We start from the raw sequence: 26224 nt of genomic DNA on the forward strand, positions 1-26224 counted from the left end.
TAGTAATGGAATATCTTATTCGTCATGCAGGGGTCCACAAAAAGAGCATACAATTAGAGTACTTTTTCTTTAAAGGAAACAACCGCCTGAACAGGGACTTGAACCCTGGACCCTCAGATTAAAAGTCTGATGCTCTACCGACTGAGCTATCCAGGCTCTGCTATACTGTACCTTAAAATCAGCTAAACAAATGTGGACGTACACTGACCTACACTTTGTATATTTATATAATTACATATATAAGCAATCAATATTCTAGAGTTTAATAATGAATTGATATTTTAAGCATTTGAAATTTCAGCAGCACACGTAATCCATTAAAACTCCGGAAATTTGTACTATCTCATTTTCGGATGACATAGAAATCACGTGTTTAAAATGACACTGTGAAATTAATAAAGGGCCAAATACTATTTCTAACTCCTAAATTACATTTTCAGCAGTATCATTGGGAATTTCCTCTTGGGCATAGACTATGAAACATTTTCAAAGCAAACAGTCTCTGTTTAAGTAGAATTTCTTTCACTGCCATTTTGGTAAATGTTTCTGGTGATGGAGAAGCAGGATTGCTGGTTACTGTTTCAATTAGTTATAAAATAGAGGAGGGATAAAATTGACCCAGTTGGTGTTCGAACCCTTAGCGTTTGAATGCTTTTGCTCCATTCGCCTAGGACTCCAAGCCGCAATCCATTGCACCAGAGATCCGACCTGATTCAACAAGGTGATCAGAGATTCACAAATAAAAAGATGACCTATAAGTTGTTGACCAACTTTATCAAATTAATCGGACACTAGCTTACATTTTGAACATTGAATTGGATAAAAGATAATCAACATGTCAAACTACATGATACAGTTTGGGTAAGTCTTCTTAACCCTTGTCAAAGAAAGTAGAGCACAGATGGGTATGTAAGGACTCGATCAAGACTTTTTTGAACCATCTGTAATTGGAATTCCCATTCATTGGATCCTGAAAAGAGTATGCAATTGATATACATTTTTTTTAACCAAGCTGCCTGAACAGGGACTTGAACCCTGGACCCTCGGATTAAAAGTCTGATGCTCTACCGACTGAGCTATCCAGGCTCTGAGGCAGCAATACACAAAATGACATTATCAACATTAGGAAGTGTCCCAACTATCACTACGTTTTTTAACCCCTTGCGTGCGGGGCGTATTTTCCGCCTGTGCTGACTCCGCCTTGCGCGGGCGGAGTCATGACGGAACGGTTTCGTCATCAGCACAGCTCACCCGTAGCTGATGACGGAAACGTTCTGTCATCAGCACGCAAGGGGTTAAGATGGTTGCCGGTATTAGTACTAAATACAGAGAATATAATAATGAATTGGTACTTGGGATAACAGGATAACAGGGATAAAACTGACTCTGGTGGGATTCGACCCCACAACCTTTGAATATCTATTTTACATTCACCTAGAAGTCCAATGCGCTATCCATTGCGCCACAGAGCCAATCTGCTATAATGAGGTGCAGAGATGTTCTGAAATGAAATAATGAGCTATTAGCTGTTGATCAGCTTTATAAAGTTCATTTGATACTATAACCATGGCTTTATTTTGAATATTGAATTGGTGAAATGATATTCACCGTCTCAGACTACATGATACCATTGGTAAATCTACGTACGACTTAAGTTTAGTCAAATGGCACATAATATGTGAGACAGATGTGTATTTCACAACTCCATGAAAGACGTTTTTGCAATTTTAGTAATGGAATATCTTATTCGTCATGCAGGGGTCCACAAAAAGAGCATACAATTAGAGTACTTTTTCTTTAAAGGAAACAACCGCCTGAACAGGGACTTGAACCCTGGACCCTCAGATTAAAAGTCTGATGCTCTACCGACTGAGCTATCCAGGCTCTGCTATACTGTACCTTAAAATCAGCTAAACAAATGTGGACGTACACTGACCTACACTTTGTATATTTATATAATTACATAAATTAGCAATCAATATTCTAGAGTTTAATAATGAATTGATATTTTAAGCATTTGAAATTTTAGCAGCACACGTAATCCATTATAACTCCGGAAATTTGTACTATCTCATTTTCGGATGACATAGAAATCACGTGTTTAAAATGACACTGTGAAATTAATAAAGGGCCAAATACTATTACTAACTCCTAAATTACATTTTCAGCAGTATCATTGGGAATTTCCTCTTGGGCATAGACTATGCAACATTTTCAAAGCAAACAGTCTCTGTTTAAGTAGACTTTCTTTCACTGCCATTTTGGTAAATGTTTCTGGTGATGGAGAAGCAGGATTGCTGGTTACTGTTTCAATTAGTTATAAAATAGAGGAGGGATAAAATTGACCCAGTTGGTGTTCGAACCCTTAGCGTTTGAATGCTTTTGCTACATTCGCCTAGGACTCCAAGCCGCAATCCATTGCACCAGAGATCCGACCTGATTCAACAAGGTGATCAGAGATTCACAAATAAAAAGATGACCTATAAGTTGTTGACCAACTTCATCAAATTAATCGGACACTAGCTTACATTTTGAACATTGAATTGGATAAAAGATAATCAACATGTCAAACTACATGATACAGTTTGGGTAAGTCTTCTTAACCCTTGTCAAAGAAAGTAGAGCACAGATGGGTATGTAAGGACTCGATCAAGACTTTTTTGAACCATCTGTAATTGGAATTCCCATTCATTGGATCCTGAAAAGAGTATGCAATTGATATACATTTTCTTTAACCAAGCCGCCTGAACAGGGACTTGAACCCTGGGCCCTCAGATTAAAAGTCTGATGCTCTACCGACTGAGCTATCCAGGCTCTGAGGCAGCACCCCACAAAATGACATTATCAACATTAGGAAGTGTCCCAACTATCACTACGTTTTTTAACCCCTTGCGTGCGGGGCGTATTTTCCGCCTGTGCTGACTCCGCCTTGCGCGGGCGGAGTCATGACGGAACGGTTTCGTCATCAGCACAGCTCACCCGTAGCTGATGACGGAAATGTTCTGTCATCAGCACGCAAGGGGTTAAGATGGTTGCCGGTATTAGTACTAAATACAGAGAATATAATAATGAATTGGTACTTGGGATAACAGGATAACAGGGATAAAACTGACTCTGGTGGGATTCGAACCCACAACCTTTGAATATCTTTTTTACATTCACCTAGAAGTCCAATGCGTTATCCATTGCGCCACAGAGCCAATCTGCTATAATGAGGTGCAGAGATGTTCTGAAATGAAATAATGAGCTATTAGCTGTTGATCAGCTTTATAAAGTTCATTTGATACTATAACCATGGCTATATTTTGAATATTGAATTGGTGAAATGATATTCACCGTCTCAGACTACATGATACCATTGGTAAATCTACGTACGACTTAAGTTTAGTCAAATGGCACATAATATGTGAGACAGATGTGTATTTCACAACTCCATGAAAGACGTTTTTGCAATTTTAGTAATGGAATATCTTATTCGTCATGCAGGGGTCCACAAAAAGAGCATACAATTAGAGTACTTTTTCTTTAAAGGAAATAACCGCCTGAACAGGGACTTGAACCCTGGACCCTCAGATTAAAAGTCTGATGCTCTACCGACTGAGCTATCCAGGCTCTGCTATACACTACCTTAAAATCAGCTAAACAAATGTGGACGTACACTGACCTACACTTTGTATATTTATATAATTACATATATTAGCAATCAATATTCTAGAGTTTAATAATGAATTGATATTATAAGCATTTGAAATTTCAGCAGCACACGTAATCCATTATAACTCCGGAAATTTGTACTATCTCATTTTCGGATGACATAGAAATCACGTGTTTAAAATGACACTGTGAAATTAATAAAGGGCCAAATACTATTTCTAACTCCTAAATTACATTTTCAGCAGTATCATTGGGAATTTCCTCTTGGGCATAGACTATGAAACATTTTCAAAGCAAACAGTCTCTGTTTAAGTAGAATGTCTTTCACTGCCATTTTGGTAAATGTTTCTGGTGATGGAGAAGCAGGATTGCTGGTTACTGTTTCAATTAGTTATAAAATAGAGGAGGGATAAAATTGACCCAGTTGGTGTTCGAACCCTTAGCGTTTGAATGCTTTTGCTCCATTCGCCTAGGACTCCAAGCCGCAATCCATTGCACCAGAGATCCGACCTGATTCAACAAGGTGATCAGAGATTCACAAATAAAAAGATGACCTATAAGTTGTTGACCAACTTTATCAAATTAATCGGACACTAGCTTACATTTTGAACATTGAATTGGATAAAAGATAATCAACATGTCAAACTACATGATACAGTTTGGGTAAGTCTTCTTAACCCTTGTCAAAGAAAGTAGAGCACAGATGGGTATGTAAGGACTCGATCAAGACTTTTTTGAACCATCTGTAATTGGAATTCCCATTCATTGGATCCTGAAAAGAGTATGCAATTGATATACATTTTTTTTAACCAAGCTGCCTGAACAGGGACTTGAACCCTGGACCCTCGGATTAAAAGTCTGATGCTCTACCGACTGAGCTATCCAGGCTCTGAGGCAGCAATACACAAAATGACATTATCAACATTAGGAAGTGTCCCAACTATCACTACGTTTTTTAACCCCTTGCGTGCGGGGCGTATTTTCCGCCTGTGCTGACTCCGCCTTGCGCGGGCGGAGTCATGACGGAACGGTTTCGTCATCAGCACAGCTCACCCGTAGCTGATGACGGAAACGTTCTGTCATCAGCACGCAAGGGGTTAAGATGGTTGCCGGTATTAGTACTAAATACAGAGAATATAATAATGAATTGGTACTTGGGATAACAGGATAACAGGGATAAAACTGACTCTGGTGGGATTCGACCCCACAACCTTTGAATATCTATTTTACATTCACCTAGAAGTCCAATGCGCTATCCATTGCGCCACAGAGCCAATCTGCTATAATGAGGTGCAGAGATGTTCTGAAATGAAATAATGAGCTATTCGCTGTTGATCAGCTTTATAAAGTTCATTTGATACTATAACCATGGCTTTATTTTGAATATTGAATTGGTGAAATGATATTCACCGTCTCAGACTACATGATACCATTGGTAAATCTACGTACGACTTAAGTTTAGTCAAATGGCACATAATATGTGAGACAGATGTGTATTTCACAACTCCATGAAAGACGTTTTTGCAATTTTAGTAATGGAATATCTTATTCGTCATGCAGGGGTCCACAAAAAGAGCATACAATTAGAGTACTTTTTCTTTAAAGGAAACAACCGCCTGAACAGGGACTTGAACCCTGGACCCTCAGATTAAAAGTCTGATGCTCTACCGACTGAGCTATCCAGGCTCTGCTATACTGTACCTTAAAATCAGCTAAACAAATGTGGACGTACACTGACCTACACTTTGTATATTTATATAATTACATATATAAGCAATCAATATTCTAGAGTTTAATAATGAATTGATATTTTAAGCATTTGAAATTTCAGCAGCACACGTAATCCATTAAAACTCCGGAAATTTGTACTATCTCATTTTCGGATGACATAGAAATCACGTGTTTAAAATGACACTGTGAAATTAATAAAGGGCCAAATACTATTTCTAACTCCTAAATTACATTTTCAGCAGTATCATTGGGAATTTCCTCTTGGGCATAGACTATGAAACATTTTCAAAGCAAACAGTCTCTGTTTAAGTAGAATTTCTTTCACTGCCATTTTGGTAAATGTTTCTGGTGATGGAGAAGCAGGATTGCTGGTTACTGTTTCAATTAGTTATAAAATAGAGGAGGGATAAAATTGACCCAGTTGGTGTTCGAACCCTTAGCGTTTGAATGCTTTTGCTCCATTCGCCTAGGACTCCAAGCCGCAATCCATTGCACCAGAGATCCGACCTGATTCAACAAGGTGATCAGAGATTCACAAATAAAAAGATGACCTATAAGTTGTTGACCAACTTTATCAAATTAATCGGACACTAGCTTACATTTTGAACATTGAATTGGATAAAAGATAATCAACATGTCAAACTACATGATACAGTTTGGGTAAGTCTTCTTAACCCTTGTCAAAGAAAGTAGAGCACAGATGGGTATGTAAGGACTCGATCAAGACTTTTTTGAACCATCTGTAATTGGAATTCCCATTCATTGGATCCTGAAAAGAGTATGCAATTGATATACATTTTTTTTAACCAAGCTGCCTGAACAGGGACTTGAACCCTGGACCCTCGGATTAAAAGTCTGATGCTCTACCGACTGAGCTATCCAGGCTCTGAGGCAGCAATACACAAAATGACATTATCAACATTAGGAAGTGTCCCAACTATCACTACGTTTTTTAACCCCTTGCGTGCGGGGCGTATTTTCCGCCTGTGCTGACTCCGCCTTGCGCGGGCGGAGTCATGACGGAACGGTTTCGTCATCAGCACAGCTCACCCGTAGCTGATGACGGAAACGTTCTGTCATCAGCACGCAAGGGGTTAAGATGGTTGCCGGTATTAGTACTAAATACAGAGAATATAATAATGAATTGGTACTTGGGATAACAGGATAACAGGGATAAAACTGACTCTGGTGGGATTCGACCCCACAACCTTTGAATATCTATTTTACATTCACCTAGAAGTCCAATGCGCTATCCATTGCGCCACAGAGCCAATCTACTATAATGAGGTGCAGAGATGTTCTGAAATGAAATAATGAGCTATTAGCTGTTGATCAGCTTTATAAAGTTCATTTGATACTATAACCATGGCTTTATTTTGAATATTGAATTGGTGAAATGATATTCACCGTCTCAGACTACATGATACCATTGGTAAATCTACGTACGACTTAAGTTTAGTCAAATGGCACATAATATGTGAGACAGATGTGTATTTCACAACTCCATGAAAGACGTTTTTGCAATTTTAGTAATGGAATATCTTATTCGTCATGCAGGGGTCCACAAAAAGAGCATACAATTAGAGTACTTTTTCTTTAAAGGAAACAACCGCCTGAACAGGGACTTGAACCCTGGACCCTCAGATTAAAAGTCTGATGCTCTACCGACTGAGCTATCCAGGCTCTGCTATACTCTACCTTAAAATCAGCTAAACAAATGTGGACGTACACTGACCTACACTTTGTATATTTATATAATTACATATATTAGCAATCAATATTCTAGAGTTTAATAATGAATTGATATTTTAAGCATTTGAAATTTCAGCAGCACACGTAATCCATTAAAACTCCGGAAATTTGTACTATCTCATTTTCGGATGACATAGAAATCACGTGTTTAAAATGACACTGTGAAATTAATAAAGGGCCAAATACTATTTCTAACTCCTAAATTACATTTTCAGCAGTATCATTGGGAATTTCCTCTTGGGCATAGACTATGAAACATTTTCAAAGCAAACAGTCTCTGTTTAAGTAGAATGTCTTTCACTGCCATTTTGGTAAATGTTTCTGGTGATGGAGAAGCAGGATTGCTGGTTACTGTTTCAATTAGTTATAAAATAGAGGAGGGATAAAATTGACCCAGTTGGTGTTCGAACCCTTAGCGTTTGAATGCTTTTGCTCCATTCGCCTAGGACTCCAAGCCGCAATCCATTGCACCAGAGATCCGACCTGATTCAACAAGGTGATCAGAGATTCACAAATAAAAAGATGACCTATAAGTTGTTGACCAACTTTATCAAATTAATCGGACACTAGCTTACATTTTGAACATTGAATTGGATAAAAGATAATCAACATGTCAAACTACATGATACAGTTTGGGTAAGTCTTCTTAACCCTTGTCAAAGAAAGTAGAGCACAGATGGGTATGTAAGGACTCGATCAAGACTTTTTTGAACCATCTGTAATTGGAATTCCCATTCATTGGATCCTGAAAAGAGTATGCAATTGATATACATTTTTTTTAACCAAGCTGACTGAACAGGGACTTGAACCCTGGACCCTCGGATTAAAAGTCTGATGCTCTACCGACTGAGCTATCCAGGCTCTGAGGCAGCAATACACAAAATGACATTATCAACATTAGGAAGTGTCCCAACTATCACTACGTTTTTTAACCCCTTGCGTGCGGGGCGTATTTTCCGCCTGTGCTGACTCCGCCTTGTGCGGGCGGAGTCATGACGGAACGGTTTCGTCATCAGCACAGCTCACCCGTAGCTGATGACGGAAACGTTCTGTCATCAGCACGCAAGGGGTTAAGATGGTTGCCGGTATTAGTACTAAATACAGAGAATATAATAATGAATTGGTACTTGGGATAACAGGATAACAGGGATAAAACTGACTCTGGTGGGATTCGAACCCACAACCTTTGAATATCTTTTTTACATTCACCTAGAAGTCCAATGCGCTATCCATTGCGCCACAGAGCCAATCTGCTATAATGAGGTGCAGAGATGTTCTGAAATGAAATAATGAGCTATTAGCTGTTGATCAGCTTTATAAAGTTCATTTGATACTATAACCATGGCTATATTTTGAATATTGAATTGGTGAAATGATATTCACCGTCTCAGACTACATGATACCATTGGTAAATCTACGTACGACTTAAGTTTAGTCAAATGGCACATAATATGTGAGACAGATGTGTATTTCACAACTCCATGAAAGACGTTTTTGCAATTTTAGTAATGGAATATCTTATTCGTCATGCAGGGGTCCACAAAAAGAGCATACAATTAGAGTACTTTTTCTTTAAAGGAAACAACCGCCTGAACAGGGACTTGAACCCTGGACCCTCAGATTAAAAGTCTGATGCTCTACCGACTGAGCTATCCAGGCTCTGCTATACTCTACCTTAAAATCAGCTAAACAAATGTGGACGTACACTGACCTACACTTTGTATATTTATATAATTACATATATTAGCAATCAATATTCTAGAGTTTAATAATGAATTGATATTTTAAGCATTTGAAATTTCAGCAGCACACGTAATCCATTAAAACTCCGGAAATTTGTACTATCTCATTTTCGGATGACATAGAAATCACGTGTTTAAAATGACACTGTGAAATTAATAAAGGGCCAAATACTATTTCTAACTCCTAAATTACATTTTCAGCAGTATCATTGGGAATTTCCTCTTGGGCATAGACTATGAAACATTTTCAAAGCAAACAGTCTCTGTTTAAGTAGAATGTCTTTCACTGCCATTTTGGTAAATGTTTCTGGTGATGGAGAAGCAGGATTGCTGGTTACTGTTTCAATTAGTTATAAAATAGAGGAGGGATAAAATTGACCCAGTTGGTGTTCGAACCCTTAGCGTTTGAATGCTTTTGCTCCATTCGCCTAGGACTCCAAGCCGCAATCCATTGCACCAGAGATCCGACCTGATTCAACAAGGTGATCAGAGATTCACAAATAAAAAGATGACCTATAAGTTGTTGACCAACTTTATCAAATTAATCGGACACTAGCTTACATTTTGAACATTGAATTGGATAAAAGATAATCAACATGTCAAACTACATGATACAGTTTGGGTAAGTCTTCTTAACCCTTGTCAAAGAAAGTAGAGCACAGATGGGTATGTAAGGACTCGATCAAGACTTTTTTGAACCATCTGTAATTGGAATTCCCATTCATTGGATCCTGAAAAGAGTATGCAATTGATATACATTTTTTTTAACCAAGCTGCCTGAACAGGGACTTGAACCCTGGACCCTCGGATTAAAAGTCTGATGCTCTACCGACTGAGCTATCCAGGCTCTGAGGCAGCAATACACAAAATGACATTATCAACATTAGGAAGTGTCCCAACTATCACTACGTTTTTTAACCCCTTGCGTGCGGGGCGTATTTTCCGCCTGTGCTGACTCCGCCTTGCGCGGGCGGAGTCATGACGGAACGGTTTCGTCATCAGCACAGCTCACCCGTAGCTGATGACGGAAACGTTCTGTCATCAGCACGCAAGGGGTTAAGATGGTTGCCGGTATTAGTACTAAATACAGAGAATATAATAATGAATTGGTACTTGGGATAACAGGATAACAGGGATAAAACTGACTCTGGTGGGATTCGACCCCACAACCTTTGAATATCTATTTTACATTCACCTAGAAGTCCAATGCGCTATCCATTGCGCCACAGAGCCAATCTGCTATAATGAGGTGCAGAGATGTTCTGAAATGAAATAATGAGCTATTCGCTGTTGATCAGCTTTATAAAGTTCATTTGATACTATAACCATGGCTTTATTTTGAATATTGAATTGGTGAAATGATATTCACCGTCTCAGACTACATGATACCATTGGTAAATCTACGTACGACTTAAGTTTAGTCAAATGGCACATAATATGTGAGACAGATGTGTATTTCACAACTCCATGAAAGACGTTTTTGCAATTTTAGTAATGGAATATCTTATTCGTCATGCAGGGGTCCACAAAAAGAGCATACAATTAGAGTACTTTTTCTTTAAAGGAAACAACCGCCTGAACAGGGACTTGAACCCTGGACCCTCAGATTAAAAGTCTGATGCTCTACCGACTGAGCTATCCAGGCTCTGCTATACTGTACCTTAAAATCAGCTAAACAAATGTGGACGTACACTGACCTACACTTTGTATATTTATATAATTACATATATAAGCAATCAATATTCTAGAGTTTAATAATGAATTGATATTTTAAGCATTTGAAATTTCAGCAGCACACGTAATCCATTAAAACTCCGGAAATTTGTACTATCTCATTTTCGGATGACATAGAAATCACGTGTTTAAAATGACACTGTGAAATTAATAAAGGGCCAAATACTATTTCTAACTCCTAAATTACATTTTCAGCAGTATCATTGGGAATTTCCTCTTGGGCATAGACTATGAAACATTTTCAAAGCAAACAGTCTCTGTTTAAGTAGAATTTCTTTCACTGCCATTTTGGTAAATGTTTCTGGTGATGGAGAAGCAGGATTGCTGGTTACTGTTTCAATTAGTTATAAAATAGAGGAGGGATAAAATTGACCCAGTTGGTGTTCGAACCCTTAGCGTTTGAATGCTTTTGCTCCATTCGCCTAGGACTCCAAGCCGCAATCCATTGCACCAGAGATCCGACCTGATTCAACAAGGTGATCAGAGATTCACAAATAAAAAGATGACCTATAAGTTGTTGACCAACTTTATCAAATTAATCGGACACTAGCTTACATTTTGAACATTGAATTGGATAAAAGATAATCAACATGTCAAACTACATGATACAGTTTGGGTAAGTCTTCTTAACCCTTGTCAAAGAAAGTAGAGCACAGATGGGTATGTAAGGACTCGATCAAGACTTTTTTGAACCATCTGTAATTGGAATTCCCATTCATTGGATCCTGAAAAGAGTATGCAATTGATATACATTTTTTTTAACCAAGCTGCCTGAACAGGGACTTGAACCCTGGACCCTCGGATTAAAAGTCTGATGCTCTACCGACTGAGCTATCCAGGCTCTGAGGCAGCAATACACAAAATGACATTATCAACATTAGGAAGTGTCCCAACTATCACTACGTTTTTTAACCCCTTGCGTGCGGGGCGTATTTTCCGCCTGTGCTGACTCCGCCTTGCGCGGGCGGAGTCATGACGGAACGGTTTCGTCATCAGCACAGCTCACCCGTAGCTGATGACGGAAACGTTCTGTCATCAGCACGCAAGGGGTTAAGATGGTTGCCGGTATTAGTACTAAATACAGAGAATATAATAATGAATTGGTACTTGGGATAACAGGATAACAGGGATAAAACTGACTCTGGTGGGATTCGACCCCACAACCTTTGAATATCTATTTTACATTCACCTAGAAGTCCAATGCGCTATCCATTGCGCCACAGAGCCAATCTACTATAATGAGGTGCAGAGATGTTCTGAAATGAAATAATGAGCTATTAGCTGTTGATCAGCTTTATAAAGTTCATTTGATACTATAACCATGGCTTTATTTTGAATATTGAATTGGTGAAATGATATTCACCGTCTCAGACTACATGATACCATTGGTAAATCTACGTACGACTTAAGTTTAGTCAAATGGCACATAATATGTGAGACAGATGTGTATTTCACAACTCCATGAAAGACGTTTTTGCAATTTTAGTAATGGAATATCTTATTCGTCATGCAGGGGTCCACAAAAAGAGCATACAATTAGAGTACTTTTTCTTTAAAGGAAACAACCGCCTGAACAGGGACTTGAACCCTGGACCCTCAGATTAAAAGTCTGATGCTCTACCGACTGAGCTATCCAGGCTCTGCTATACTCTACCTTAAAATCAGCTAAACAAATGTGGACGTACACTGACCTACACTTTGTATATTTATATAATTACATATATTAGCAATCAATATTCTAGAGTTTAATAATGAATTGATATTTTAAGCATTTGAAATTTCAGCAGCACACGTAATCCATTAAAACTCCGGAAATTTGTACTATCTCATTTTCGGATGACATAGAAATCACGTGTTTAAAATGACACTGTGAAATTAATAAAGGGCCAAATACTATTTCTAACTCCTAAATTACATTTTCAGCAGTATCATTGGGAATTTCCTCTTGGGCATAGACTATGAAACATTTTCAAAGCAAACAGTCTCTGTTTAAGTAGAATGTCTTTCACTGCCATTTTGGTAAATGTTTCTGGTGATGGAGAAGCAGGATTGCTGGTTACTGTTTCAATTAGTTATAAAATAGAGGAGGGATAAAATTGACCCAGTTGGTGTTCGAACCCTTAGCGTTTGAATGCTTTTGCTCCATTCGCCTAGGACTCCAAGCCGCAATCCATTGCACCAGAGATCCGACCTGATTCAACAAGGTGATCAGAGATTCACAAATAAAAAGATGACCTATAAGTTGTTGACCAACTTTATCAAATTAATCGGACACTAGCTTACATTTTGAACATTGAATTGGATAAAAGATAATCAACATGTCAAACTACATGATACAGTTTGGGTAAGTCTTCTTAACCCTTGTCAAAGAAAGTAGAGCACAGATGGGTATGTAAGGACTCGATCAAGACTTTTTTGAACCATCTGTAATTGGAATTCCCATTCATTGGATCCTGAAAAGAGTATGCAATTGATATACATTTTTTTTAACCAAGCTGACTGAACAGGGACTTGAACCCTGGACCCTCGGATTAAAAGTCTGATGCTCTACCGACTGAGCTATCCAGGCTCTGAGGCAGCAATACACAAAATGACATTATCAACATTAGGAAGTGTCCCAACTATCACTACGTTTTTTAACCCCTTGCGTGCGGGGCGTATTTTCCGCCTGTGCTGACTCCGCCTTGTGCGGGCGGAGTCATGACGGAACGGTTTCGTCATCAGCACAGCTCACCCGTAGCTGATGACGGAAACGTTCTGTCATCAGCACGCAAGGGGTTAAGATGGTTGCCGGTATTAGTACTAAATACAGAGAATATAATAATGAATTGGTACTTGGGATAACAGGATAACAGGGATAAAACTGACTCTGGTGGGATTCGAACCCACAACCTTTGAATATCTTTTTTACATTCACCTAGAAGTCCAATGCGCTATCCATTGCGCCACAGAGCCAATCTGCTATAATGAGGTGCAGAGATGTTCTGAAATGAAATAATGAGCTATTAGCTGTTGATCAGCTTTATAAAGTTCATTTGATACTATAACCATGGCTATATTTTGAATATTGAATTGGTGAAATGATATTCACCGTCTCAGACTACATGATACCATTGGTAAATCTACGTACGACTTAAGTTTAGTCAAATGGCACATAATATGTGAGACAGATGTGTATTTCACAACTCCATGAAAGACGTTTTTGCAATTTTAGTAATGGAATATCTTATTCGTCATGCAGGGGTCCACAAAAAGAGCATACAATTAGAGTACTTTTTCTTTAAAGGAAACAACCGCCTGAACAGGGACTTGAACCCTGGACCCTCAGATTAAAAGTCTGATGCTCTACCGACTGAGCTATCCAGGCTCTGCTATACTCTACCTTAAAATCAGCTAAACAAATGTGGACGTACACTGACCTACACTTTGTATATTTATATAATTACATATATTAGCAATCAATATTCTAGAGTTTAATAATGAATTGATATTTTAAGCATTTGAAATTTCAGCAGCACACGTAATCCATTAAAACTCCGGAAATTTGTACTATCTCATTTTCGGATGACATAGAAATCACGTGTTTAAAATGACACTGTGAAATTAATAAAGGGCCAAATACTATTTCTAACTCCTAAATTACATTTTCAGCAGTATCATTGGGAATTTCCTCTTGGGCATAGACTATGAAACATTTTCAAAGCAAACAGTCTCTGTTTAAGTAGAATGTCTTTCACTGCCATTTTGGTAAATGTTTCTGGTGATGGAGAAGCAGGATTGCTGGTTACTGTTTCAATTAGTTATAAAATAGAGGAGGGATAAAATTGACCCAGTTGGTGTTCGAACCCTTAGCGTTTGAATGCTTTTGCTCCATTTGCCTAGGACTCCAAGCCGCAATCCATTGCACCAGAGATCCGACCTGATTCAACAAGGTGATCAGAGATTCACAAATAAAAAGATGACCTATAAGTTGTTGACCAACTTTATCAAATTAATCGGACACTAGCTTACATTTTGAACATTGAATTGGATAAAAGATAATCAACATGTCAAACTACATGATACAGTTTGGGTAAGTCTTCTTAACCCTTGTCAAAGAAAGTAGAGCACAGATGGGTATAAAAGGACTCGATCAAGACTTTTTTGAACCATCTGTAATTGGAATTCCCATTCATTGGATCCTGAAAAGAGTATGCAATTGATATACATTTTTTTTAACCAAGCTGCCTGAACAGGGACTTGAACCCTGGACCCTCGGATTAAAAGTCTGATGCTCTACCGACTGAGCTATCCAGGCTCTGAGGCAGCAATACACAAAATGACATTATCAACATTAGGAAGTGTCCCAACTATCACTACGTTTTTTAACCCCTTGCGTGCGGGGCGTATTTTCCGCCTGTGCTGACTCCGCCTTGCGCGGGCGGAGTCATGACGGAACGGTTTCGTCATCAGCACAGCTCACCCGTAGCTGATGACGGAAACGTTCTGTCATCAGCACGCAAGGGGTTAAGATGGTTGCCGGTATTAGTACTAAATACAGAGAATATAATAATGAATTGGTACTTGGGATAACAGGATAACAGGGATAAAACTGACTCTGGTGGGATTCGACCCCACAACCTTTGAATATCTATTTTACATTCACCTAGAAGTCCAATGCGCTATCCATTGCGCCACAGAGCCAATCTACTATAATGAGGTGCAGAGATGTTCTGAAATGAAATAATGAGCTATTAGCTGTTGATCAGCTTTATAAAGTTCATTTGATACTATAACCATGGCTTTATTTTGAATATTGAATTGGTGAAATGATATTCACCGTCTCAGACTACATGATACCATTGGTAAATCTACGTACGACTTAAGTTTAGTCAAATGGCACATAATATGTGAGACAGATGTGTATTTCACAACTCCATGAAAGACGTTTTTGCAATTTTAGTAATGGAATATCTTATTCGTCATGCAGGGGTCCACAAAAAGAGCATACAATTAGAGTACTTTTTCTTTAAAGGAAACAACCGCCTGAACAGGGACTTGAACCCTGGACCCTCAGATTAAAAGTCTGATGCTCTACCGACTGAGCTATCCAGGCTCTGCTATACTCTACCTTAAAATCAGCTAAACAAATGTGGACGTACACTGACCTACACTTTGTATATTTATATAATTACATATATTAGCAATCAATATTCTAGAGTTTAATAATGAATTGATATTTTAAGCATTTGAAATTTCAGCAGCACACGTAATCCATTAAAACTCCGGAAATTTGTACTATCTCATTTTCGGATGACATAGAAATCACGTGTTTAAAATGACACTGTGAAATTAATAAAGGGCCAAATACTATTTCTAACTCCTAAATTACATTTTCAGCAGTATCATTGGGAATTTCCTCTTGGGCATAGACTATGAAACATTTTCAAAGCAAACAGTCTCTGTTTAAGTAGAATGTCTTTCACTGCCATTTTGGTAAATGTTTCTGGTGATGGAGAAGCAGGATTGCTGGTTACTGTTTCAATTAGTTATAAAATAGAGGAGGGATAAAATTGACCCAGTTGGTGTTCGAACCCTTAGCGTTTGAATGCTTTTGCTCCATTCGCCTAGGACTCCAAGCCGCAATCCATTGCACCAGAGATCCGACCTGATTCAACAAGGTGATCAGAGATTCACAAATAAAAAGATGACCTATAAGTTGTTGACCAACTTTATCAAATTAATCGGACACTAGCTTACATTTTGAACATTGAATTGGATAAAAGATAATCAACATGTCAAACTACATGATACAGTTTGGGTAAGTCTTCTTAACCCTTGTCAAAGAAAGTAGAGCACAGATGGGTATAAAAGGACTCGATCAAGACTTTTTTGAACCATCTGTAATTGGAATTCCCATTCATTGGATCCTGAAAAGAGTATGCAATTGATATACATTTTTTTTAACCAAGCTGCCTGAACAGGGACTTGAACCCTGGACCCTCGGATTAAAAGTCTGATGCTCTACCGACTGAGCTATCCAGGCTCTGAGGCAGCAATACACAAAATGACATTATCAACATTAGGAAGTGTCCCAACTATCACTACGTTTTTTAACCCCTTGCGTGCGGGGCGTATTTTCCGCCTGTGCTGACTCCGCCTTGCGCGGGCGGAGTCATGACGGAACGGTTTCGTCATCAGCACAGCTCACCCGTAGCTGATGACGGAAACGTTCTGTCATCAGCACGCAAGGGGTTAAGATGGTTGCCGGTATTAGTACTAAATACAGAGAATATAATAATGAATTGGTACTTGGGATAACAGGATAACAGGGATAAAACTGACTCTGGTGGGATTCGACCCCACAACCTTTGAATATCTATTTTACATTCACCTAGAAGTCCAATGCGCTATCCATTGCGCCACAGAGCCAATCTGCTATAATGAGGTGCAGAGATGTTCTGAAATGAAATAATGAGCTATTAGCTGTTGATCAGCTTTATAAAGTTCATTTGATACTATAACCATGGCTTTATTTTGAATATTGAATTGGTGAAATGATATTCACCGTCTCAGACTACATGATACCATTGGTAAATCTACGTACGACTTAAGTTTAGTCAAATGGCACATAATATGTGAGACAGATGTGTATTTCACAACTCCATGAAAGACGTTTTTGCAATTTTAGTAATGGAATATCTTATTCGTCATGCAGGGGTCCACAAAAAGAGCATACAATTAGAGTACTTTTTCTTTAAAGGAAACAACCGCCTGAACAGGGACTTGAACCCTGGACCCTCAGATTAAAAGTCTGATGCTCTACCGACTGAGCTATCCAGGCTCTGCTATACTGTACCTTAAAATCAGCTAAACAAATGTGGACGTACACTGACCTACACTTTGTATATTTATATAATTACATATATTAGCAATCAATATTCTAGAGTTTAATAATGAATTGATATTTTAAGCATTTGAAATTTCAGCAGCACACGTAATCCATTAAAACTCCGGAAATTTGTACTATCTCATTTTCGGATGACATAGAAATCACGTGTTTAAAATGACACTGTGAAATTAATAAAGGGCCAAATACTATTTCTAACTCCTAAATTACATTTTCAGCAGTATCATTGGGAATTTCCTCTTGGGCATAGACTATGAAACATTTTCAAAGCAAACAGTCTCTGTTTAAGTAGAATTTCTTTCACTGCCATTTTGGTAAATGTTTCTGGTGATGGAGAAGCAGGATTGCTGGTTACTGTTTCAATTAGTTATAAAATAGAGGAGGGATAAAATTGACCCAGTTGGTGTTCGAACCCTTAGCGTTTGAATGCTTTTGCTCCATTCGCCTAGGACTCCAAGCCGCAATCCATTGCACCAGAGATCCGACCTGATTCAACAAGGTGATCAGAGATTCACAAATAAAAAGATGACCTATAAGTTGTTGACCAACTTTATCAAATTAATCGGACACTAGCTTACATTTTGAACATTGAATTGGATAAAAGATAATCAACATGTCAAACTACATGATACAGTTTGGGTAAGTCTTCTTAACCCTTGTCAAAGAAAGTAGAGCACAGATGGGAATGTAAGGACTCGATCAAGACTTTTTTGAACCATCTGTAATTGGAATTCCCATTCATTGGATCCTGAAAAGAGTATGCAATTGATATACATTTTTTTTAACCAAGCTGACTGAACAGGGACTTGAACCCTGGACCCTCGGATTAAAAGTCTGATGCTCTACCGACTGAGCTATCCAGGCTCTGAGGCAGCAATACACAAAATGACATTATCAACATTAGGAAGTGTCCCAACTATCACTACGTTTTTTAACCCCTTGCGTGCGGGGCGTATTTTCCGCCTGTGCTGACTCCGCCTTGTGCGGGCGGAGTCATGACGGAACGGTTTCGTCATCAGCACAGCTCACCCGTAGCTGATGACGGAAACGTTCTGTCATCAGCACGCAAGGGGTTAAGATGGTTGCCGGTATTAGTACTAAATACAGAGAATATAATAATGAATTGGTACTTGGGATAACAGGATAACAGGGATAAAACTGACTCTGGTGGGATTCGAACCCACAACCTTTGAATATCTTTTTTACATTCACCTAGAAGTCCAATGCGCTATCCATTGCGCCACAGAGCCAATCTGCTATAATGAGGTGCAGAGATGTTCTGAAATGAAATAATGAGCTATTAGCTGTTGATCAGCTTTATAAAGTTCATTTGATACTATAACCATGGCTATATTTTGAATATTGAATTGGTGAAATGATATTCACCGTCTCAGACTACATGATACCATTGGTAAATCTACGTACGACTTAAGTTTAGTCAAATGGCACATAATATGTGAGACAGATGTGTATTTCACAACTCCATGAAAGACGTTTTTGCAATTTTAGTAATGGAATATCTTATTCGTCATGCAGGGGTCCACAAAAAGAGCATACAATTAGAGTACTTTTTCTTTAAAGGAAACAACCGCCTGAACAGGGACTTGAACCCTGGACCCTCAGATTAAAAGTCTGATGCTCTACCGACTGAGCTATCCAGGCTCTGCTATACTCTACCTTAAAATCAGCTAAACAAATGTGGACGTACACTGACCTACACTTTGTATATTTATATAATTACATATATTAGCAATCAATATTCTAGAGTTTAATAATGAATTGATATTTTAAGCATTTGAAATTTCAGCAGCACACGTAATCCATTAAAACTCCGGAAATTTGTACTATCTCATTTTCGGATGACATAGAAATCACGTGTTTAAAATGACACTGTGAAATTAATAAAGGGCCAAATACTATTTCTAACTCCTAAATTACATTTTCAGCAGTATCATTGGGAATTTCCTCTTGGGCATAGACTATGAAACATTTTCAAAGCAAACAGTCTCTGTTTAAGTAGAATGTCTTTCACTGCCATTTTGGTAAATGTTTCTGGTGATGGAGAAGCAGGATTGCTGGTTACTGTTTCAATTAGTTATAAAATAGAGGAGGGATAAAATTGACCCAGTTGGTGTTCGAACCCTTAGCGTTTGAATGCTTTTGCACCATTTGCCTAGGACTCCAAGCCGCAATCCATTGCACCAGAGATCCGACCTGATTCAACAAGGTGATCAGAGATTCACAAATAAAAAGATGACCTATAAGTTGTTGACCAACTTTATCAAATTAATCGGACACTAGCTTACATTTTGAACATTGAATTGGATAAAAGATAATCAACATGTCAAACTACATGATACAGTTTGGGTAAGTCTTCTTAACCCTTGTCAAAGAAAGTAGAGCACAGATGGGTATAAAAGGACTCGATCAAGACTTTTTTGAACCATCTGTAATTGGAATTCCCATTCATTGGATCCTGAAAAGAGTATGCAATTGATATACATTTTTTTTAACCAAGCTGCCTGAACAGGGACTTGAACCCTGGACCCTCGGATTAAAAGTCTGATGCTCTACCGACTGAGCTATCCAGGCTCTGAGGCAGCAATACACAAAATGACATTATCAACATTAGGAAGTGTCCCAACTATCACTACGTTTTTTAACCCCTTGCGTGCGGGGCGTATTTTCCGCCTGTGCTGACTCCGCCTTGCGCGGGCGGAGTCATGACGGAACGGTTTCGTCATCAGCACAGCTCACCCGTAGCTGATGACGGAAACGTTCTGTCATCAGCACGCAAGGGGTTAAGATGGTTGCCGGTATTAGTACTAAATACAGAGAATATAATAATGAATTGGTACTTGGGATAACAGGATAACAGGGATAAAACTGACTCTGGTGGGATTCGACCCCACAACCTTTGAATATCTATTTTACATTCACCTAGAAGTCCAATGCGCTATCCATTGCGCCACAGAGCCAATCTACTATAATGAGGTGCAGAGATGTTCTGAAATGAAATAATGAGCTATTAGCTGTTGATCAGCTTTATAAAGTTCATTTGATACTATAACCATGGCTTTATTTTGAATATTGAATTGGTGAAATGATATTCACCGTCTCAGACTACATGATACCATTGGTAAATCTACGTACGACTTAAGTTTAGTCAAATGGCACATAATATGTGAGACAGATGTGTATTTCACAACTCCATGAAAGACGTTTTTGCAATTTTAGTAATGGAATATCTTATTCGTCATGCAGGGGTCCACAAAAAGAGCATACAATTAGAGTACTTTTTCTTTAAAGGAAACAACCGCCTGAACAGGGACTTGAACCCTGGACCCTCAGATTAAAAGTCTGATGCTCTACCGACTGAGCTATCCAGGCTCTGCTATACTCTACCTTAAAATCAGCTAAACAAATGTGGACGTACACTGACCTACACTTTGTATATTTATATAATTACATATATTAGCAATCAATATTCTAGAGTTTAATAATGAATTGATATTTTAAGCATTTGAAATTTCAGCAGCACACGTAATCCATTAAAACTCCGGAAATTTGTACTATCTCATTTTCGGATGACATAGAAATCACGTGTTTAAAATGACACTGTGAAATTAATAAAGGGCCAAATACTATTTCTAACTCCTAAATTACATTTTCAGCAGTATCATTGGGAATTTCCTCTTGGGCATAGACTATGAAACATTTTCAAAGCAAACAGTCTCTGTTTAAGTAGAATGTCTTTCACTGCCATTTTGGTAAATGTTTCTGGTGATGGAGAAGCAGGATTGCTGGTTACTGTTTCAATTAGTTATAAAATAGAGGAGGGATAAAATTGACCCAGTTGGTGTTCGAACCCTTAGCGTTTGAATGCTTTTGCTCCATTCGCCTAGGACTCCAAGCCGCAATCCATTGCACCAGAGATCCGACCTGATTCAACAAGGTGATCAGAGATTCACAAATAAAAAGATGACCTATAAGTTGTTGACCAACTTTATCAAATTAATCGGACACTAGCTTACATTTTGAACATTGAATTGGATAAAAGATAATCAACATGTCAAACTACATGATACAGTTTGGGTAAGTCTTCTTAACCCTTGTCAAAGAAAGTAGAGCACAGATGGGTATAAAAGGACTCGATCAAGACTTTTTTGAACCATCTGTAATTGGAATTCCCATTCATTGGATCCTGAAAAGAGTATGCAATTGATATACATTTTTTTTAACCAAGCTGCCTGAACAGGGACTTGAACCCTGGACCCTCGGATTAAAAGTCTGATGCTCTACCGACTGAGCTATCCAGGCTCTGAGGCAGCAATACACAAAATGACATTATCAACATTAGGAAGTGTCCCAACTATCACTACGTTTTTTAACCCCTTGCGTGCGGGGCGTATTTTCCGCCTGTGCTGACTCCGCCTTGCGCGGGCGGAGTCATGACGGAACGGTTTCGTCATCAGCACAGCTCACCCGTAGCTGATGACGGAAACGTTCTGTCATCAGCACGCAAGGGGTTAAGATGGTTGCCGGTATTAGTACTAAATACAGAGAATATAATAATGAATTGGTACTTGGGATAACAGGATAACAGGGATAAAACTGACTCTGGTGGGATTCGACCCCACAACCTTTGAATATCTATTTTACATTCACCTAGAAGTCCAATGCGCTATCCATTGCGCCACAGAGCCAATCTACTATAATGAGGTGCAGAGATGTTCTGAAATGAAATAATGAGCTATTAGCTGTTGATCAGCTTTATAAAGTTCATTTGATACTATAACCATGGCTTTATTTTGAATATTGAATTGGTGAAATGATATTCACCGTCTCAGACTACATGATACCATTGGTAAATCTACGTACGACTTAAGTTTAGTCAAATGGCACATAATATGTGAGACAGATGTGTATTTCACAACTCCATGAAAGACGTTTTTGCAATTTTAGTAATGGAATATCTTATTCGTCATGCAGGGGTCCACAAAAAGAGCATACAATTAGAGTACTTTTTCTTTAAAGGAAACAACCGCCTGAACAGGGACTTGAACCCTGGACCCTCAGATTAAAAGTCTGATGCTCTACCGACTGAGCTATCCAGGCTCTGCTATACTCTACCTTAAAATCAGCTAAACAAATGTGGACGTACACTGACCTACACTTTGTATATTTATATAATTACATATATTAGCAATCAATATTCTAGAGTTTAATAATGAATTGATATTTTAAGCATTTGAAATTTCAGCAGCACACGTAATCCATTAAAACTCCGGAAATTTGTACTATCTCATTTTCGGATGACATAGAAATCACGTGTTTAAAATGACACTGTGAAATTAATAAAGGGCCAAATACTATTTCTAACTCCTAAATTACATTTTCAGCAGTATCATTGGGAATTTCCTCTTGGGCATAGACTATGAAACATTTTCAAAGCAAACAGTCTCTGTTTAAGTAGAATGTCTTTCACTGCCATTTTGGTAAATGTTTCTGGTGATGGAGAAGCAGGATTGCTGGTTACTGTTTCAATTAGTTATAAAATAGAGGAGGGATAAAATTGACCCAGTTGGTGTTCGAACCCTTAGCGTTTGAATGCTTTTGCTCCATTCGCCTAGGACTCCAAGCCGCAATCCATTGCACCAGAGATCCGACCTGATTCAACAAGGTGATCAGAGATTCACAAATAAAAAGATGACCTATAAGTTGTTGACCAACTTTATCAAATTAATCGGACACTAGCTTACATTTTGAACATTGAATTGGATAAAAGATAATCAACATGTCAAACTACATGATACAGTTTGGGTAAGTCTTCTTAACCCTTGTCAAAGAAAGTAGAGCACAGATGGGTATAAAAGGACTCGATCAAGACTTTTTTGAACCATCTGTAATTGGAATTCCCATTCATTGGATCCTGAAAAGAGTATGCAATTGATATACATTTTTTTTAACCAAGCTGCCTGAACAGGGACTTGAACCCTGGACCCTCGGATTAAAAGTCTGATGCTCTACCGACTGAGCTATCCAGGCTCTGAGGCAGCAATACACAAAATGACATTATCAACATTAGGAAGTGTCCCAACTATCACTACGTTTTTTAACCCCTTGCGTGCGGGGCGTATTTTCCGCCTGTGCTGACTCCGCCTTGCGCGGGCGGAGTCATGACGGAACGGTTTCGTCATCAGCACAGCTCACCCGTAGCTGATGACGGAAACGTTCTGTCATCAGCACGCAAGGGGTTAAGATGGTTGCCGGTATTAGTACTAAATACAGAGAATATAATAATGAATTGGTACTTGGGATAACAGGATAACAGGGATAAAACTGACTCTGGTGGGATTCGACCCCACAACCTTTGAATATCTATTTTACATTCACCTAGAAGTCCAATGCGCTATCCATTGCGCCACAGAGCCAATCTGCTATAATGAGGTGCAGAGATGTTCTGAAATGAAATAATGAGCTATTAGCTGTTGATCAGCTTTATAAAGTTCATTTGATACTATAACCATGGCTTTATTTTGAATATTGAATTGGTGAAATGATATTCACCGTCTCAGACTACATGATACCATTGGTAAATCTACGTACGACTTAAGTTTAGTCAAATGGCACATAATATGTGAGACAGATGTGTATTTCACAACTCCATGAAAGACGTTTTTGCAATTTTAGTAATGGAATATCTTATTCGTCATGCAGGGGTCCACAAAAAGAGCATACAATTAGAGTACTTTTTCTTTAAAGGAAACAACCGCCTGAACAGGGACTTGAACCCTGGACCCTCAGATTAAAAGTCTGATGCTCTACCGACTGAGCTATCCAGGCTCTGCTATACTGTACCTTAAAATCAGCTAAACAAATGTGGACGTACACTGACCTACACTTTGTATATTTATATAATTACATATATTAGCAATCAATATTCTAGAGTTTAATAATGAATTGATATTTTAAGCATTTGAAATTTCAGCAGCACACGTAATCCATTAAAACTCCGGAAATTTGTACTATCTCATTTTCGGATGACATAGAAATCACGTGTTTAAAATGACACAGTGAAATTAATAAAGGGCCAAATACTATTTCTAACTCCTAAATTACATTTTCAGCAGTATCATTGGGAATTTCCTCTTGGGCATAGACTATGAAACATTTTCAAAGCAAACAGTCTCTGTTTAAGTAGAATTTCTTTCACTGCCATTTTGGTAAATGTTTCTGGTGATGGAGAAGCAGGATTGCTGGTTACTGTTTCAATTAGTTATAAAATAGAGGAGGGATAAAATTGACCCAGTTGGTGTTCGAACCCTTAGCGTTTGAATGCTTTTGCTCCATTCGCCTAGGACTCCAAGCCGCAATCCATTGCACCAGAGATCCGACCTGATTCAACAAGGTGATCAGAGATTCACAAATAAAAAGATGACCTATAAGTTGTTGACCAACTTTATCAAATTAATCGGACACTAGCTTACATTTTGAACATTGAATTGGATAAAAGATAATCAACATGTCAAACTACATGATACAGTTTGGGTAAGTCTTCTTAACCCTTGTCAAAGAAAGTAGAGCACAGATGGGTATGTAAGGACTCGATCAAGACTTTTTTGAACCATCTGTAATTGGAATTCCCATTCATTGGATCCTGAAAAGAGTATGCAATTGATATACATTTTTTTTAACCAAGCTGCCTGAACAGGGACTTGAACCCTGGACCCTCGGATTAAAAGTCTGATGCTCTACCGACTGAGCTATCCAGGCTCTGAGGCAGCAATACACAAAATGACATTATCAACATTAGGAAGTGTCCCAACTATCACTACGTTTTTTAACCCCTTGCGTGCGGGGCGTATTTTCCGCCTGTGCTGACTCCGCCTTGCGCGGGCGGAGTCATGACGGAACGGTTTCGTCATCAGCACAGCTCACCCGTAGCTGATGACGGAAACGTTCTGTCATCAGCACGCAAGGGGTTAAGATGGTTGCCGGTATTAGTACTAAATACAGAGAATATAATAATGAATTGGTACTTGGGATAACAGGATAACAGGGATAAAACTGACTCTGGTGGGATTCGAACCCACAACCTTTGAATATCTTTTTTACATTCACCTAGAAGTCCAATGCGCTATCCATTGCGCCACAGAGCCAATCTGCTATAATGAGGTGCAGAGATGTTCTGAAATGAAATAATGAGCTATTAGCTGTTGATCAGCTTTATAAAGTTCATTTGATACTATAACCATGGCTATATTTTGAATATTGAATTGGTGAAATGATATTCACCGTCTCAGACTACATGATACCATTGGTAAATCTACGTACGACTTAAGTTTAGTCAAATGGCACATAATATGTGAGACAGATGTGTATTTCACAACTCCATGAAAGACGTTTTTGCAATTTTAGTAATGGAATATCTTATTCGTCATGCAGGGGTCCACAAAAAGAGCATACAATTAGAGTACTTTTTCTTTAAAGGAAACAACCGCCTGAACAGGGACTTGAACCCTGGACCCTCAGATTAAAAGTCTGATGCTCTACCGACTGAGCTATCCAGGCTCTGCTATACTCTACCTTAAAATCAGCTAAACAAATGTGGACGTACACTGACCTACACTTTGTATATTTATATAATTACATATATTAGCAATCAATATTCTAGAGTTTAATAATGAATTAATATTTTAAGCATTTGAAATTTCAGCAG

The 26224-nt window shown here is 38.5% G+C and overlaps 32 non-coding genes across 32 annotated transcripts; all 32 read right to left on the reverse strand.

Annotated features, from left to right (window-relative positions):
* Window positions 1-83: 83 nt before the first annotated feature.
* Window positions 84-156, reverse strand: TRNAK-UUU (transfer RNA lysine (anticodon UUU)). The gene has a single exon. It is a non-coding gene; the product is annotated as a tRNA-Lys (tRNA).
* Window positions 157-1381: 1225 nt separating this feature from the next.
* On the reverse strand, window positions 1382-1472 carry TRNAR-UCU (transfer RNA arginine (anticodon UCU)). Its single transcript is given in 2 exon segments — window positions 1382-1417; window positions 1436-1472. It is a non-coding gene; the product is annotated as a tRNA-Arg (tRNA).
* Window positions 1473-1811: 339 nt separating this feature from the next.
* TRNAK-UUU (transfer RNA lysine (anticodon UUU)) lies at window positions 1812-1884 on the reverse strand. Its single transcript has one exon. It is a non-coding gene; the product is annotated as a tRNA-Lys (tRNA).
* Window positions 1885-2741: 857 nt separating this feature from the next.
* On the reverse strand, window positions 2742-2814 carry TRNAK-UUU (transfer RNA lysine (anticodon UUU)). The gene has a single exon. It is a non-coding gene; the product is annotated as a tRNA-Lys (tRNA).
* A 295-nt stretch (window positions 2815-3109) lies between these two features.
* TRNAR-UCU (transfer RNA arginine (anticodon UCU)) lies at window positions 3110-3200 on the reverse strand. The gene is given in 2 exon segments: window positions 3110-3145; window positions 3164-3200. It is a non-coding gene; the product is annotated as a tRNA-Arg (tRNA).
* Window positions 3201-3539: 339 nt separating this feature from the next.
* On the reverse strand, window positions 3540-3612 carry TRNAK-UUU (transfer RNA lysine (anticodon UUU)). Its single transcript has one exon. It is a non-coding gene; the product is annotated as a tRNA-Lys (tRNA).
* Window positions 3613-4837: 1225 nt separating this feature from the next.
* On the reverse strand, window positions 4838-4928 carry TRNAR-UCU (transfer RNA arginine (anticodon UCU)). The gene is given in 2 exon segments: window positions 4838-4873; window positions 4892-4928. It is a non-coding gene; the product is annotated as a tRNA-Arg (tRNA).
* A 339-nt stretch (window positions 4929-5267) lies between these two features.
* Window positions 5268-5340, reverse strand: TRNAK-UUU (transfer RNA lysine (anticodon UUU)). The gene has a single exon. It is a non-coding gene; the product is annotated as a tRNA-Lys (tRNA).
* A 1225-nt stretch (window positions 5341-6565) lies between these two features.
* On the reverse strand, window positions 6566-6656 carry TRNAR-UCU (transfer RNA arginine (anticodon UCU)). The gene is given in 2 exon segments: window positions 6566-6601; window positions 6620-6656. It is a non-coding gene; the product is annotated as a tRNA-Arg (tRNA).
* Window positions 6657-6995: 339 nt separating this feature from the next.
* Window positions 6996-7068, reverse strand: TRNAK-UUU (transfer RNA lysine (anticodon UUU)). Its single transcript has one exon. It is a non-coding gene; the product is annotated as a tRNA-Lys (tRNA).
* Window positions 7069-8293: 1225 nt separating this feature from the next.
* On the reverse strand, window positions 8294-8384 carry TRNAR-UCU (transfer RNA arginine (anticodon UCU)). The gene is given in 2 exon segments: window positions 8294-8329; window positions 8348-8384. It is a non-coding gene; the product is annotated as a tRNA-Arg (tRNA).
* Window positions 8385-8723: 339 nt separating this feature from the next.
* On the reverse strand, window positions 8724-8796 carry TRNAK-UUU (transfer RNA lysine (anticodon UUU)). The gene has a single exon. It is a non-coding gene; the product is annotated as a tRNA-Lys (tRNA).
* Window positions 8797-10021: 1225 nt separating this feature from the next.
* Window positions 10022-10112, reverse strand: TRNAR-UCU (transfer RNA arginine (anticodon UCU)). The gene is given in 2 exon segments: window positions 10022-10057; window positions 10076-10112. It is a non-coding gene; the product is annotated as a tRNA-Arg (tRNA).
* A 339-nt stretch (window positions 10113-10451) lies between these two features.
* On the reverse strand, window positions 10452-10524 carry TRNAK-UUU (transfer RNA lysine (anticodon UUU)). Its single transcript has one exon. It is a non-coding gene; the product is annotated as a tRNA-Lys (tRNA).
* Window positions 10525-11749: 1225 nt separating this feature from the next.
* TRNAR-UCU (transfer RNA arginine (anticodon UCU)) lies at window positions 11750-11840 on the reverse strand. The gene is given in 2 exon segments: window positions 11750-11785; window positions 11804-11840. It is a non-coding gene; the product is annotated as a tRNA-Arg (tRNA).
* A 339-nt stretch (window positions 11841-12179) lies between these two features.
* TRNAK-UUU (transfer RNA lysine (anticodon UUU)) lies at window positions 12180-12252 on the reverse strand. Its single transcript has one exon. It is a non-coding gene; the product is annotated as a tRNA-Lys (tRNA).
* Window positions 12253-13477: 1225 nt separating this feature from the next.
* TRNAR-UCU (transfer RNA arginine (anticodon UCU)) lies at window positions 13478-13568 on the reverse strand. The gene is given in 2 exon segments: window positions 13478-13513; window positions 13532-13568. It is a non-coding gene; the product is annotated as a tRNA-Arg (tRNA).
* A 339-nt stretch (window positions 13569-13907) lies between these two features.
* On the reverse strand, window positions 13908-13980 carry TRNAK-UUU (transfer RNA lysine (anticodon UUU)). The gene has a single exon. It is a non-coding gene; the product is annotated as a tRNA-Lys (tRNA).
* Window positions 13981-15205: 1225 nt separating this feature from the next.
* On the reverse strand, window positions 15206-15296 carry TRNAR-UCU (transfer RNA arginine (anticodon UCU)). Its single transcript is given in 2 exon segments — window positions 15206-15241; window positions 15260-15296. It is a non-coding gene; the product is annotated as a tRNA-Arg (tRNA).
* A 339-nt stretch (window positions 15297-15635) lies between these two features.
* On the reverse strand, window positions 15636-15708 carry TRNAK-UUU (transfer RNA lysine (anticodon UUU)). The gene has a single exon. It is a non-coding gene; the product is annotated as a tRNA-Lys (tRNA).
* A 1225-nt stretch (window positions 15709-16933) lies between these two features.
* TRNAR-UCU (transfer RNA arginine (anticodon UCU)) lies at window positions 16934-17024 on the reverse strand. The gene is given in 2 exon segments: window positions 16934-16969; window positions 16988-17024. It is a non-coding gene; the product is annotated as a tRNA-Arg (tRNA).
* Window positions 17025-17363: 339 nt separating this feature from the next.
* TRNAK-UUU (transfer RNA lysine (anticodon UUU)) lies at window positions 17364-17436 on the reverse strand. The gene has a single exon. It is a non-coding gene; the product is annotated as a tRNA-Lys (tRNA).
* A 1225-nt stretch (window positions 17437-18661) lies between these two features.
* On the reverse strand, window positions 18662-18752 carry TRNAR-UCU (transfer RNA arginine (anticodon UCU)). The gene is given in 2 exon segments: window positions 18662-18697; window positions 18716-18752. It is a non-coding gene; the product is annotated as a tRNA-Arg (tRNA).
* A 339-nt stretch (window positions 18753-19091) lies between these two features.
* TRNAK-UUU (transfer RNA lysine (anticodon UUU)) lies at window positions 19092-19164 on the reverse strand. Its single transcript has one exon. It is a non-coding gene; the product is annotated as a tRNA-Lys (tRNA).
* Window positions 19165-20389: 1225 nt separating this feature from the next.
* On the reverse strand, window positions 20390-20480 carry TRNAR-UCU (transfer RNA arginine (anticodon UCU)). Its single transcript is given in 2 exon segments — window positions 20390-20425; window positions 20444-20480. It is a non-coding gene; the product is annotated as a tRNA-Arg (tRNA).
* A 339-nt stretch (window positions 20481-20819) lies between these two features.
* TRNAK-UUU (transfer RNA lysine (anticodon UUU)) lies at window positions 20820-20892 on the reverse strand. The gene has a single exon. It is a non-coding gene; the product is annotated as a tRNA-Lys (tRNA).
* A 1225-nt stretch (window positions 20893-22117) lies between these two features.
* Window positions 22118-22208, reverse strand: TRNAR-UCU (transfer RNA arginine (anticodon UCU)). The gene is given in 2 exon segments: window positions 22118-22153; window positions 22172-22208. It is a non-coding gene; the product is annotated as a tRNA-Arg (tRNA).
* Window positions 22209-22547: 339 nt separating this feature from the next.
* TRNAK-UUU (transfer RNA lysine (anticodon UUU)) lies at window positions 22548-22620 on the reverse strand. The gene has a single exon. It is a non-coding gene; the product is annotated as a tRNA-Lys (tRNA).
* Window positions 22621-23845: 1225 nt separating this feature from the next.
* Window positions 23846-23936, reverse strand: TRNAR-UCU (transfer RNA arginine (anticodon UCU)). Its single transcript is given in 2 exon segments — window positions 23846-23881; window positions 23900-23936. It is a non-coding gene; the product is annotated as a tRNA-Arg (tRNA).
* Window positions 23937-24275: 339 nt separating this feature from the next.
* On the reverse strand, window positions 24276-24348 carry TRNAK-UUU (transfer RNA lysine (anticodon UUU)). The gene has a single exon. It is a non-coding gene; the product is annotated as a tRNA-Lys (tRNA).
* Window positions 24349-25573: 1225 nt separating this feature from the next.
* On the reverse strand, window positions 25574-25664 carry TRNAR-UCU (transfer RNA arginine (anticodon UCU)). Its single transcript is given in 2 exon segments — window positions 25574-25609; window positions 25628-25664. It is a non-coding gene; the product is annotated as a tRNA-Arg (tRNA).
* Window positions 25665-26003: 339 nt separating this feature from the next.
* On the reverse strand, window positions 26004-26076 carry TRNAK-UUU (transfer RNA lysine (anticodon UUU)). The gene has a single exon. It is a non-coding gene; the product is annotated as a tRNA-Lys (tRNA).
* Between the last annotated feature and the right edge of the window lie 148 nt (window positions 26077-26224).

The sequence above is a fragment of the Lissotriton vulgaris genome, unplaced genomic scaffold (assembly GCF_964263255.1).
Source record: "Lissotriton vulgaris unplaced genomic scaffold, aLisVul1.2 SCAFFOLD_1527, whole genome shotgun sequence".
In the NCBI taxonomy this organism is placed as follows: Eukaryota; Metazoa; Chordata; class Amphibia; order Caudata; family Salamandridae; genus Lissotriton; species Lissotriton vulgaris.